Source organism: Seriola dumerili, unplaced genomic scaffold (assembly GCF_002260705.1).
Source record: "Seriola dumerili isolate Sdu_G_001 unplaced genomic scaffold, Sdu_1.0 BDQW01000110.1, whole genome shotgun sequence".
NCBI classification, from domain to species: Eukaryota; Metazoa; Chordata; class Actinopteri; order Carangiformes; family Carangidae; genus Seriola; species Seriola dumerili.
In genome coordinates, this window is record NW_019174365.1 from 4,796,041 (window position 1) to 4,810,943 (window position 14,903).

The 14,903-nt window shown below is 41.9% G+C and overlaps 1 protein-coding gene across 3 annotated transcripts in view; it reads left to right on the plus strand.

The window, feature by feature from the left end:
- LOC111223159 (engulfment and cell motility protein 1) overlaps nt 1-14,903 on the plus strand; it is a 98,565-nt gene that overhangs the window by 16,474 nt on the left and 67,188 nt on the right. For 2 of the 3 annotated variants that reach the window (XM_022747190.1, XM_022747192.1), the window contains exon 1: nt 5,963-6,160. The exons of the other annotated variant lie outside the window; for it this stretch is intronic. The gene's annotated coding sequence lies outside the window, so the exon portion shown is untranslated. Of the gene's footprint in view, nt 1-5,962; nt 6,161-14,903 lie in introns of those variants that run through there. 3 annotated transcript variants of the gene reach the window in all.

Sequence of the window (14,903 nt, forward strand, 5' to 3'; positions counted from 1 at the left end):
GTTTGGAGTATTAAAAAGCAGTCACATAGCTGATCCCAGTCTGTTCCTTTAAATATCCAGGCTCTTCTCTCCAGCTTCATCCTAATGGTCCAGCTATGTAAGTTGATTACGCCAAAGACCCCACGGGCCTGCAGCCAGACCAGCCGCTGTGGAGTCTGCGGGGGGACGCACATAGCATAGCTGACATTTCTATTTCCCTAACCCGCATCTCTGCTCTGGGTAAAGCTGAGGTAATTTAAGGTTTTAGAAACCGCTGTTATCAGCCTCAGAATTTAATCTGAGGTCCGTAAAAGCCTTCTGGTGAAGATCAGGCTGGACGAGTCGTGGAGTGTGCTGAATTTCTTTGGAGGAGACTGTGATGGTGCGGTCTCTTTCATGGTAACACTAGCTGTACTCATGAGTAAATCTTTATTTCTAAGCATCTCAGCCTGCTTGCCACTAAAATAGATACTAATGTCTTTTTGCTAATTGCACGAGTCGGCATGTGCACAACATGGTACGTTGATTGCTCTCATCACAGCCAGAATCCAGCGATGTTAATGTTTCCTGCTGCTGCAGGAATTTCCGGCTTTGGATCGACTTTCGAAGACAACAGTGGATCAGACAGTATTTCCATAACTCAGTCCTCCTATATCTGTCAGCTGGAAGAAATACACCGCGGAGAGTGGGTGTTTGACCTGGATAGGCTGTTTCCAACAGGGCTGCGAAGCCTGAGAGCAGAAGGTCACACTGTCAGTGACTCACTAAGCCTGTGGGCTCTCTCTCTTACTTACACACAAACACACACACACACACACACACACACCTAACTGGCAGTGAAAAGGCTTCCAGGGTAAACACCTAATTGTGTTCCTCTTTTCTGTTTTTAAGCTCTCACTGCCGACCTTGATGCTGACTGATATTGAGTTATGTAATGGGGGAGGATGGCATGTTATTTTTAAATCTAAAGAGAAAAGAGATTGTGTGTGTGTGAACAGAGCACATAGCCTATTGTGTTTCAGTTAGTGAGGCAATGGAGGAAAAACAACATGTGTAATAGTCACCTTACATAACGCTCTACACATGCTTTAAGTGCACAGGATTAAAATACACACACTGGGGTATTTTAATGGTGCAGGTAATGTTTCATAAGCACTTAAATATCCCGAAATATCGTGAGTTGAGACTGATCAGGGAACAGTGAGGATGATGAACAGTGATATTTTTGGGATATACGCTAATTCACTTTCTTGCTGAGAGTTTGGTGAGAAGATCTATACCACTCGTATATCTGAAGGGTCAATATGAAGCTGTCGCTAGCAGACGGTTAGCGCGGCGTGGAAATATAGAAGACATGCTAGCCTGGCTATATTGAAGTAAAGCTCTCTGGATAACACATTATATTAAGTTTGTTTAATCTGTACAAACTCCAAGGTGTAAAAAGTTGAGTGAAATGACAAATTCATGAGCTTTAGTGGTAAGACGATTATGAGCTTGTTTGGATATTTAGATATTTGCTTTCGTTTTTCTTGTTACATTACAGATGGGGAGGAAAGAAAAAAAGAAAAAAAAGAAAAAGAAAATGGCATGATCTGAGAGTGTGCCCTGCTGCTGCTTTGCTGACTGTAGCTGTGCACAGACAGTGTAAGGATTTGGGTAATTAACACCGTTGCAAATGATAGATAAACAAAAACAAAAGCATAGAACTATGTACAAAGAATGTTCTAAACTAGGCATTTATTACGTCAGCATAATCACTGCATGAATACATGTAAGCTGCCAAGTTTAAGCTTTTTTTTTTTTTTTTTTTGACACCTGTCTGCCGCACACACAGGTTTAGTCCCATTTCCAGCTAAACCTGTGTCGTGTTAAACGGCTGTGAGAGAACGAGGAGTCAGCAGCACATTAGCCCGTGTGACCACGTCTCAATTATTGCGATTATAAACTATCACAGAGGATAATGAGAGGATACTTGCACAACCTGTGGGCAGTGAGACCCAACTAACAGTGTAACTCTACTCGACATTTAATACAGTGAGATAGACCCAGGAGTGTTTGCTCCATTTAAATGGCTGCTATAGCTTGCAGGTTGTGCACCTATTAAGCCTCTGTGGTCTTCACTGATATTATATAATACAGGGGAAGTCCGTTTTTAACCATCAATGTTGTTCCATTTCTTTGTCCACAAAATAAAGGAAGGAAATTATGCTACATACATGTCCCATTTCTGTAAAATGCTATTACATCTCTGTAGTATAATAATGCATTACTGTTTGTCTTGATGGTTTGCAGAACAGCATATGCATACAGACAGAAGTGTTGATAATGATGATGATCTGGACTCCAAACTGTAATTCAATGGAGATCGAATAGGAATGGTCTGTTATTACATATGGTCCATGATAATTTCATTACAGGTTGCCCCCAGTAAATCTTACCCAGTTCAGACTTCCTCCTCAGACTCTAATGAGCAGGAATTCTGCCTCTCCCCCAGTCTCCTGTTCAGTGTGGGAATACTGGGTCTCTGCATTTCTGCAGGCTAATAGCTAGTGTTTAATCATTTGCATAAAAACAACTAGCATATGTTAGCTTAGCAGCCAGCCACAGGCAGTTGTTTTGTGAGCAAGGCCAAAGGAGGTAGTTATCGTTCTGTTTTTAGGGTTGTTTTGGGAAGCAGGATCTGGTGTGATGTTGTTTCGCAAGATGTTGTGGCCCAGATTCCTGTCAGTCACAGTAACCATATGCAACACGGACCACTGTATGTTGAAATGCATGGATCGCAACCGCTTGAGTCTGATGATTACAAGTAAAGCATGTTACTCCTCTTCAAGTGGAATAAATTTGAATGTGGTTTTGAATAATAGATGATCCCCTGAGGTGTCATGGAATTATCTTTGCCTTACAACCTCCTCTGCAAGCTGACTGTGGGAATGTGCAAATTCATTTTGTGTTTGAAAAAATGGGAAAGAAGGGGTTATGAAACACTAAATGACTGAATGACGTCAAAACCTGATTGATATTATTCCAAATCTGCTGTTACATTTGAGTTTTCATCTAGAGCCTTTTACAGCTGAGTGTAATCATAAGCTCAAACTCCTGAATCACCAACATTACAAGCAAACAGTAGTAGTGTGGGCCGGGGTCAGGGCCACAGCTGACTTAGTCAAACCAAAATCGTCAACATATTTTGATTATTAGTCAGGCTTCTGCTACAATGACTAATAAATGTCTCAAACAAGTTTCTAGTTTGTAACGAGAATGACGAGAGTAAGTAATTACTTATCGGATAGTATATTTATTTTAAAGGTACAAAATGCAAATTCTTGATATCAATCTAGCACTAGAATGAGACTCAAAAGCAAACCTCCCCTCCCCTAACCCTAACCCTCGCACTCCCGCTCCGCCCACCCCTTCACCTACATCCTCGTTGTGTTCGCTTTCTCGGCTGATGCAGGAATTTGCTAACCTCTCTACGTATGGCTAGTCAGCCATACGTAGAGACTTCTTCCAGGAGCTAATTACTAGCTTGGTATTAGAGGAGTAAGTAGAAGCATGTTTACTGAAATGTGATATCCAGTATGTTATTTTTTAACTAAGTTTTTGTTTTTGTACAGGCTACAGTTTATATCTAGTTAATATATTTTGTACTTCTGTACACCAGTATCTTACTGCTGCACAAATTCATATTTTTTCATGCCTTGTAAATAAATAATTGCCCCCCAAGTCACTGCTGCACTAGCAAAAAGATTCCCTGTTTTGCCAGTCAATAATATCTGATTTTAAAAAACTCAGCTCTTCATGTTTGTTAGTAATTATCTCTCACCTTTTTCTTGCAAACATTGCTTCAGCACAACCAGTCTTGCATACTAAGGCTAAATAGTTTCTGATTGGAACAACAAACAGCCGAGGACAGACGGCTGTAGACAGGTTAGTACTCTGACCAAACGACAGTCTGCTGCTCCTGGATCGACTCAAAAACACCCTTTTCGTCCTGTGTTTCTTTAGATCTGCTGATGGAGTTTATAAACCCAGAACACAAGACATGCATGTAAACATAGCAGGTCATGATTACAAGGGTTTAGTGGTTCCAGAGGAGACTTGATACTCCACTCTTTGGTATCACCCACTCATCTTTTGTAGGCTGTAAAACTGGCTGTTAACAGCTCACAGAGAACAACAGCTGTGGTCACCTTGAAGTTTTGTTTGTCATAAAAATAGTAACAAGTAATTGCTGCAAAACATCATGAAACTTCTCCAGCCATAAGCTTAATATGTTCCAGACATTTCCACCAGGATATGGCTACATGAAGTGATTCTGTTTATTCTGTTCATTGCAACGGATTAGACTCAAGCAGCTCAGTGGGTTTGGTGATATAATTACAAATGACAATACAAATTACCTTTTCGACCATATATCAAAAATAAGGCTGGACTGCTTCCAAGGAGTGAGATGCAAATTCCTCAACAGTGTTGTACCCAAACATATAGGTTTTGAATTTTGGCAGGAGCAGCCTGTGAGGGGAGAACAGAAGGGGGGGGGGGCTTGGAGGGATTTTGAAAGGTTGACGACAGACGTGGTGCAGCGTCCTGGATGGGTCAATTGGGCTGAAGGAGTACACAGAGTCGGGGTATCCACGAGGGAGCTTAGATAGTTTGGATAGATTATTAAAGCTTTGACATGGAGCTGGGCAGAGTCCCCTGTGAGCTCTCTGACTCAGCACTGTTCACTCTTAAAGTTTCCCTGACAGACAGTTGTGTGTCGCTCACACAAATATTTTCACAGTCTAGCAGGGAGTCATTAGTGACAGAGGTCCTCTAAACTTTTTTCACTTCCTCAGCTTTCCATGGCGTGCATGTTTGGCTTCAGCAAAATGACTTATGACTCACATGACCTCTCAGTTCACTTACAGGCCTGTCTTCTTTCTCTAATATCCTAAAACAAAAAACTCAGCAAGGATATGATACGTTTCTATTAGCTTGTTCTGTTTACATTGGTGTTGCTGCCTTGAAATGTTTTGCTAACTTGGATACTCGTCTTAGTGAGGCTCAGTGGGAGTTCGACTCAGAACTAAAAGTTCTGGATGTTTGCATTTATGAGTCTCATACGAACCAAAGTTGACCTCAGCCTGGGTGGAGTAAACATCTGTTTTTGTGTGACACTTGCACAGATGGTCCGTTGAGCTCTCAGTCTGAAGTGAAGATGTCATCACCCGGCTGAAACAGTAAATGTTAAATTTGGGCACTCAGCCTCTTAGCTCATGATCAGTGCTATTTTGTGACAGCCCAAACCATCTGACTCACCCCTGCTGCTGTTGTAGACCCTGGCTTTGTTGCATCAGTGGTGATTTGGGAGACCTAGTGGTGGAAGTGAAAGTGTGGGCTATGGTGGTGCGATGTTCTGTGTAAAATTTAAATTTATTTATTAAAGCAGTAGTTCAACATAGTGCGAAATACACTTATTTGCTTTCTTGCAAAGAGTTCGATGACAGGACTGATACTGTAAAGTAAAGCTACAGCAGCTAGACGATTAGAAACAGGTTTCTAATCAAGGTCTCCTACTGCACTGATGCTTTGGTGTTTTCCCGCACTTTGGATAAAAGCATCCACCAAATGAGAACATGTAAATGTAAATGTAAATCCCGCCTTTTGCAGTGTTTATGCTAAGCTAAGTGAACATGCTTTAAGGCCCCAGTAGTAATCTCACAGTGATACACTATAGCAGGTGGACACTAATGAGATATTTATGAGGTTTAGCTGCTGTTAATTAATCCCAGCAGCTCAATTGTGTTTTTAATTTACAGTGATAATTCAGATGCACGGTTTGTCTTCCTTCACATGTGAATCTTAACATTAGATGTCTGCAGTCTCCTCTTGCTTGCTGTCTTCTTCACTTTGAATTTTGCCGCTTTTTTTCGCTGACAGACCTGTTTCCTCTTTTCTCAACAAACGCCTACTTCCTCCTTCTGTCTGTCTCTCTCTGCACTCTCTTGGTAGCTCTTTTGCCTGAGGTCTGAAGTCTTTGTCTATAGCTAATGATGCTGAAGGCACTTCACTTGCAGCCAGATACTCAGACTAGACTAGCTTAGAAAAGAGCTGCCTCCTCTATCTGCTTTGCTTGCACCAGAAGCAGGTTGACTGGGGGGAGAAATTACTGTGGCTGCTTGTTTGTCAAGTTTTCCGGGTGAGTCCTCACGTCTTCATAGTATTTCTCACTCTTTCTTCATGTTGCACAGGATGCAGTAGGCCTCAGGGTGCGGCTCTGTTCAATCTCCTGCCTCTTTTCCTCTCCTGTGTGTCACCAGTGGGCACAAACATTGTGGTTAGATGTTTGCATCTTGGAGTTGTAAATGTCTTGGTATGTACTGTACATGCTTGTTGGCTTATCCGGGATGCGTCTCGCTGTTGGTTTTCCACATCTAACCAGAAAAGAATGGAAATGTCAAAGAACGGATGTGTTTTTAAGACAGTTGAACGCTGTGGCCTCATGGTTTTGGGGGGTGGGGGGTGGGGCGGTGGAAATGTGGTGTCAGTAGTTTATGATTTTGGAAGGGATAAAGAAAGAGCATGCTCACACAGCTGATAAATCTGCTGCATTGGAAAGTAATTACTTCAAAATACACATTATGGATTAGTTGTGTGCCTGCAGGCCTAATTTTGCTGTGTTTTTTTTTTTTTTGGAAAGTGTCTTCTTTTGTTTTTCTGTCTCCTCGTCTCTAAACGTTCCAGTGTTTTGATTATCTGGGTTTGCAGAATGCCATCCAAGTACCTCTAATTGTTTCTGACTCGCATGTTTACTTCAAATTGCTGTCTTGCTCTGCTCGCAACGCTATCGCAATTATTTAGGCTGGGCTTGTACAATGTTCAGCAATACACTGTAGTTCCATGCTTCACTTGTTGTCCTGTGCGTGTGTTAGATCCGAAGGCGCACATATAGTAGGTTCCTGCTTTATATGTGCTCAGTATAAATGCAGGGAGTCGACTCTGTGTCCCAATATAGTGGGTTCCCGCCTCGGCAGGAGGTCGGCTGGCTGCTGTACAGAGTTGTTCGGAGTTGCTGGTACTAACATTTGACAGGATATCCTGGTTGCAGAGGTGTAGCGAGAACCAGGGCGGGTTTGTCACAAATAGAGGCCTGCTGAGAGTCACACACAAGTGTTGCCAAATGTCAGAAGATGCTGTGCTGAATTCGCAAAAATCATCTGGTGCTTTGTCGTTTATCAAGCAATCATTTGGTCTGAATGCTGTCTTTGTATCTCGCTGGTATATAGTCATGCTTTTTGAGGCTTTTAGAGCACGGCACTTCCTTCCTTGGTTAAATCTAGAGGCCATATTTCTAAATCCTGACCCCAGCCTTCCTCCTTTTCCTTTTGTCTTCCCCCTTTATTTGTAGCCATTTTGTCAACCCTTTGTCTTAGTGTGTGTGTGTGTGTGTGTGTGTGTGTGTGTGGCATTTTTAAGATTCTTCGTTTCAGTGTAGTTGTTGTCATGTTCTTCTTTTGTGTCTTTTTGCATTAATATTCTACATCAGCGCTACTTGAACCCCAGTAGGTACTACTGCAGTTTCAGAGTTGAAAAAATTGTAGAGCTCAACAAATTTGCAAAGTTAACCAAACCAACATTTTTAGTTAATATGTCAGTATGTCTGAGGAAAAAAAGGTTGCGGGAACCACTGTGTGTGTGTGTGTGTGTGTGTGTGTGTGTGTTTCTGACATTCACACGCCTCTCCTCAAGGGTGTAACATGACCATCGTGTGGTAAGTGTGTGTGTGTAGGTGCGTGAAGGTGTCACGCTCAAAGCGACAGTAACGTGTTCCTCTACACCGTGTCAGTAGGCTTTTGTCTCAGCCCTCAAATAAAGGATGGTGCACTTTTTGTCGAGACATAAACACACACACACACACACACACACACACACACACACAAAAGCCCCTGCGGTGAGGCAGGCCCTTTGTAGAGGCATCAAATGAAGAGCCAGAATGGGTCCTTTTGAAATCCGCCCAGGGCATAGGTTACTTGACACACAGACACAAATGTCTGCATATAAATCTGCTAGGGTTTACATACTGAAGCATATACACTCCCACAGTCAAAATGCACTTGATGGTGTGAAACTTGATGGTACCCACTCTAAGCACACCAGAGCCGGATGTGAAATTTAAGAGGATTTATTTTTTTTACAGTCTAAGAAAAGAAAAAAAGAAAAGGTTTTGAGTGACAGGGTGACCTCAGGGTGCTGCTGCTTGTTTTTCATGGTCTGCGGTTTAAAAGGAGCTTAAAATGACTATTTATTGTTAGCATGCTTGGTATTCTGTAATTGATTACATAGTGTTCCTGTTTATGAGAATAACAGATTAAAATATCCTCCAAAGCCATGATAATTACAGCGTGAAATAGAATCGTTGGGGTGAGTCAGGATTTCTAAGAAGTGGCTGTACTGCAGCTTGTTTGAAACCAGTAGTAAGACTGGCCCAACTGTAGACGCCAGTGAGTCAAAAATATAATCTTGTCAGAAGGGATGATATGTGATCTAGCGTCAGTAACTTTTAGATTTTTTCACCTAGCTAAGACTGATGTAGTCCTGCAGTAAATGCTGCCTTCATGTTTAGGTTTTGTTTCAACTACATGATCAGTTTGGAGGACTGTATTGCATTATACATATAGAATATACATATAGAACAATAGAAACACACACACACACACACACACACACACACACACACACACACACACACACACACACCCCCATACATAACACAAAACATTTCAACTTAACCACCGACCACCACAATGCTGAATCAACACCTCTTTAACACAGTTTCAATACAAACATTGTAACCCTCATGAAGGTAGGATTGATGTAGCAGACTACATTAGTCTTAGCTAGGTGTTCCTAATAAACTGACAGTGTCTATATCATGTGACAAAATGACATGGGCAAAGCTCATGGCAGATCACAAGGTCTAAAGTGTTGTGTTTAGTATGTATCATGCTGTGCAGACTGCTCAAAATTAAGTGGCAATTAAAGCTTGAGGGGAAAAAAAGAGAAGAATGACAATTTAGTAAATGTGCCAACAAAGGATTTTCTATTCTTATAAGTCTGAGGTTCATCAGGGTTGAGTACTGGTTGGTCTGGTCACCCTGACATTGTCTGTAAAAACTGCTGCCTCATGTTCTCTCTCACAATTAGGGTTCCTACTAAAAGGTCCCAGGAGGAGCTGGCAGGAGAGGCTGTGCTTCACTTAGATCATGTTCCCCTTGATATTCATACCCACAATCTTTCTTTCTCTCTATCTTTCTCTCTCTCTATCGTTGTCTGTCTCTCTCCATCAGCAAATCCTTAAAAAGCTTCAATTAAAATTACTTCAAAGTGTTAAAATCCTTTAAATAAAGCAAACAGGCATCTTTACCCCCCCCCCCCCCCCACACACACACACACACACACACACACACATTGTAGAGATGCTTTAATTAAAAGTCTTTGAAAGCTGCTTCATGCCATCAGAAAGTGGTGTTGATGGATTCTGTAGCAGTGCTGGAAATGAAATGAGGCAAATGTTATAAATTGCTCTGTTGTAAAATATGAACGACGCCAGCGTTATTTTCTGAAACCACATCTCATATTCCATATTACTTGTATATGCAGCTTTTGGTTTTCCAGTTTGGATAAGTTCTTAATTTCACTTCCAGTTGTAATGTAGGAAGTCTTACAGCTGCCTTTTTGAAATCTGTCTTCTTTCTAATCCTCTTTTCCTTTTTCGGCCTTCTTGCATGTTTATCTTTTGTTGTTTTATCCTCATCTTTCTTCACTTGCTCTGTTTTGCGTCTCTCCCTCACCTCTCTGTCTGTCTTGCTTTTCATTCTTTTCTGTCACTTGCGCTTTTCCTTCATACTACAAACCTTTATTTAAATCTTCTTTTAATGTCATTATTTCATGTTTTCTGTCAGTGTCTGCCCCCCCCCTCCCTTTCTCCTCTATTGTTCTTTTGCATTTCTCACCTCTCTCTCTAACCCCTTTCCCCTCTACAGATGATGTGACCCTCACATTACACATCATGAATTATTGAGGTGAAACCCAGCACTGTCCTGCTGCCCAACAAATCACAGGACTTCTCTCCCCTCTCTGTTTCCTCTCCTCTTACCCTCTCTCCGCTCTTTATTGATGTTTTTGTTCTTTAATTTCAACCTCTGGCTGCAGATCGGATCACGGGTTTCTGAGGGTAACATGAGATTTAGTTTTTGTCCTCTCTTTTCGAGTTAATCCTAAGGAATTATAGCCACTGTAACCCAGCGGCACATGCCTCTCTGGTTACAGCAGGTGGGCGAATGTTTGAAGACAGATTAACTGCACGTACACACACACACACACACACACACACACAAAGCAGTTGCAATACCTTGCTGGACTAGAGCCCAGTTAGACTTGTGGTTTGATGGTTTTGGCAGCATGTTATTGCATACAGTACATTAGTTCAGTTAAACCAGTGGAAGGATTATAAATGTATGTCAAACAAATGAATGGAGAGAGAGTGGAGCCTCTTTCTCTACCGGTTCATGTTCTTTTTCATCAGATTCTGGAAAATATGTTCTGAGGAGACAGGAACTTGGCAAGTAAAAGAGGTTAACGGAAGCATGAAACATCAGATGTGGTGGACAAAATGAATGAACAGAGGAAAAGAGGAGAGGGAGGAAAGCGCGGTCAGATCCTGAAAGACTGACGAGAGCGTTCTTCTGCAAATAAAAAAAGATGGAGTGAGCTCTGTGTCCCGTTAGCCTGTTTAACCCTCTGGCAGAGTGAAAATAAACACACACTCGCTCACACGCAACTGAACCAGGTTGCAGCAAATCACCTGCTCTGGTGTGATGAGATCTGACGGCAGCTAGCTCGATAACAAGGCTCCATTTACTGTGTAAAGAGATGCCAGAGCGATAGATTGGAAATGGATACACGGCCCGCCAGACTATAGTAAACACTCATGATGACATGGAGACAATATATGGAGACAAACACACACCTGAGAAAGTCCTGGTGTGAAAACCTTGTTTCTCAGAAGTCGTTCCCTGGAGCAGTGTGTGTTGTGTCGATTGCAGGAAAAACATGTTGATCAAATGAGCACTGGACCATTTGTAGCCTTGCTCATGGTGAGCTGGTGTGTCCAACCGCTGTGTCTCTCAATTACATTTGAGCCCGTTTTCAAGGGATTTACTGTGTGTGTTTGTGTGTGTGTGTGTGTGTGTGTGTGTGTGTGTGTGTGTGTGTGTGTGTTTGTGTGTCTGTCCAATCAATAAGCCTCAAGGCCGTCCATCTCTGAGTCATCTGTAGTTCTCAGAAGCTGATGACAAGGTGCTCGGAACACACACTAAACGTACAGACGCATACACACCATCTTTACGGGAAAACCAAATACCAATCCTCAGTCAAGAGGCTTTGACTTCACACACAATTAAACTTGGCACTCTCCATTGTAAAGCATGATTTCTCTTTATTGCAATTTGTCTCTTGTTTTTTGTTACTTTGGCTATTTCTGTCTGTTATGACAGTGTTGCCCTTGTCAAATTAATTGCTGAGATACGGGAACGTGGCAACACAAATTCAGACTGGGAAAGAAAAACTTAGAAAGACACATATCTGAAACAAATTGTTTTGGACTGATTATCTGAACCACATTATTTAGAGATCAAACTGAAAGGGAGCAATCTGAAGTGTTTGAAATCATCCCTCCTAGTATGTGGGCACAAACACATTAAGAACAGGGGGTCAGAAGTTGGGCCGCCAATTTTGATGAATGTTGACAATAATACTTGATTTTTGAGAGAGAGTTCGATAAATTCAATAATGATAATGAATAATGGAGAAAAAAAAGTCTACAACCATGTTAGCGCATCTGTGAGGGTGCTGTCCCTACCACGCTGATGTTGAGTGGGTATAATGTTCACCATCTCAGCTTAGTGTGATAGCATGTTAACATGAATTAATAAGCGCCAGGCACAAAGTGCGGCTGAGGTTAACAGGGATGTCATTAGTTTAGCAGGCACAGTTCATTCTGAGGGGGAACATGATGAATGTCTTTACCAAATTTCATGACAATCCCTCCAGCTCATTGAGACTTTTCCCTCAAAACCACAAATGTGAACGTCATGGTAGAGCTGGAGGAAAAGTTAGAATTTCATGGCGGTTCCTCCGATAGCTGTTGAGAGATTTCAGTCAAAAGTGGTGGACCAACAGACTGACATTAAAATACCCCGGAGCCATGCTGCTATAACATGACTAAAAATTTTGACAGTCTGTCTGAAGATTGGCTGTTTTATATCTTTCACTGACAGCTGCTCTGTAGCTTCAGTCAGTGTTTAGAGGGATGATAATTTGCCTTCAGAAGATGACTGATATGCTTTTGTCTGACAACTGAATGAATCACATAATCACACATTCTCTGCTTATGTATAATAAGGCTCGTATTTGTAAAACACATTCTTATTCCAAAACGGAATACAGTGCTGCTGATATTCTTTAAACTGTGTTTGTTTCGGCAGTTAGCCTATGAAGTATAACGTGTGCAGGACTGTGCTCGTGTAGATGTGTAGCTGTCTCAGTGTTTCTCAGAGGGGAGAGGAAGAGAAGGAAGGAGACAGAGAGATATACAGCTGAAAGTCACTGAAGTGTCTAAGAAAGTATTTAACATACGTTACAAAACCACCATAATCTTCAATGAACATACTCGTTCATATTTCACTGGTGAAATCCAAAAGCAGAGGGGTGGAGTGAGTCATTTTTGTTGAGTTGTGACAAACGTGACTTGAGTATGACACGCGCTTTGGAAAGAAAGATGCATCCACATCTCGAGCTATTGATGCAGCGGCTGCCATGGCAACGAGCCCTTGAATAAAGGCTATGTGGATTATTATGGGGTGACTCACACATAGCGCCAGGCCAGTCTCATTACTATCTTTAAATTAAAACCTGCTCATCAAACACACACATGTATACAGACACTCGCACAGTGCTGCAGACATGCACACAAAAACAATTTTGGTCAGTGTTTGTGTGCACACATTTCATCACTCACTGTTCTGCCTGTGCTCATGCAGACATGCTGTATATATCAACACTGACTCCTTTCTGCTCAATAGTTGTCCCCCAGGAATTAGTCTGAGCCTGTCTTTATGCATTATGGATTGAGATTAAATATGTAAACAGGATTCTCCACCAGGAACTAGGATGATCCAAGCTTTCTAGACAGGCTGGGAAAATAAATTATTGATGCCTTCCTCAGTTGGTTTTTTGGGGATATCTATGCTGCATTCTCCACTTGATAACTGTGGAGTGGTGGGTTTCATTAGACCCCCTGCGAGCGCACAGAAGTGGCTTTAGCCAGCTCCCTCCTGTGTGGTTTGGAAGGACTGTGATTTGAATGTTTTTCCACCATGGGACCTCCAACTGGCTTATCTTAGAAAGCCACAGGGTTGAGGTCAATCAGGCTGCCTGTTCCTCCGTCAGATATCATGCTTTTTTCCCCCGTGCCCTCTCAGGAGTCCTCTGCACAGGGACAGAAACCAGGGAGGAGCCACCCAGGATTACAGGCTCAATTTTGTAGTATGTGTGTGTTCGCATGAAAGAGGAGCGAGTGCTGCTGAGCTTGTTGCTATGCGTACAAACCAGGGTGCAGACGGTTCAGTTTGTTTTGAGTATTTCACTTGTGTTTTTTTTTTTTTTTAGCTAATGAAAAAAAGAGAAAATGACGGTTGTAGTTACTTGTGTCTCTTAGAACCTCACTTCTACGCCTCAATAGAAACAAGATGTCAAAAATGCTCTTTCTCACTCTTTTCACTCACTGTCCGTCCCTCCTCTGATCTCTCCCTTTCCCTCCTCTTTTTATTCTCCCGGCATCACTCACCCCCTGTTTCACACCCTCTTCTTTTAAGAGACAACACCAGCAACTTGAGGTCACACTTTCATAAAGTTTTGGGGAGTTTCAGGACGGAAATGGAAAAACTTGTAATAAAACGAGCCTCCCCTCCCAGTAAGCACCTACATGTTTCAAACTCCACTTTGTAGCACAATTTTGTTAACGGTACTCTGTGGGATTTTTTTCACTGCTCCTAGTTTTTACAAGCGGGTTGCAGTTTATTTTGTATCATGCACAACGATGCAAATGTGCAAGCAGATGCACATTCCTGCCAATGTTAAATATTGGTTTTCCAAATGTCTTATGACCCGAGGATACACACAGTGTGACGAACAGTGATACAAACCAGAGAGCTAATTTATAGTCTCCAAACCGAAGCCTTAAATACCCAGGTGATGTCACTTGAGTCATTTTCTCAGATTTGATTAAATCATATAGAAGAACAGAATATTATACATTATTATGATTATCATCCTTATTTATATTGTTATTATGCAAATGTTTCAGTGGATGTTTTGTGCCCCTGTGATGAGTAAACTGACCTTCATGTGTAAAATCAGTGGAATGCCCCTTTAATCCAGTGACATTGAACAGAGGGAAATTCTCTGGACTAGTAACCTGCTCAAACTGCCCTGCTGAGTCTTGTATGCTCACTTGCCTTTGTGGCTAAAGTGCTACTACATCTGTGCCTGCGCTTCAGTGAATGAGAGAGTGCTGTTTTATCTCCCAAACAGCAGGAATTCCTGCACTTTGATCACAGTGAAAATGTCCAAATGCACTTGGAAGCAGAACTACTTGTTTCTTGAAGTAGTAGTAAGATGTTGCTGTGCAGTTTGTGTCTGTCTCTGCTGCGTTTAAATGACTGAACTGAGGCTAGCTCCCAGTGAAATACAGTGGATCTTTAAAGACATTGTACCTTTTCACCTCTCTCACGTCCTAACGCTCTGTGTGTCAACAACTACAAATTAAACTGGCCTACCGCCGGAAAAAATGATCTCGGTGAACGAATGAAAAATCTGTTTGT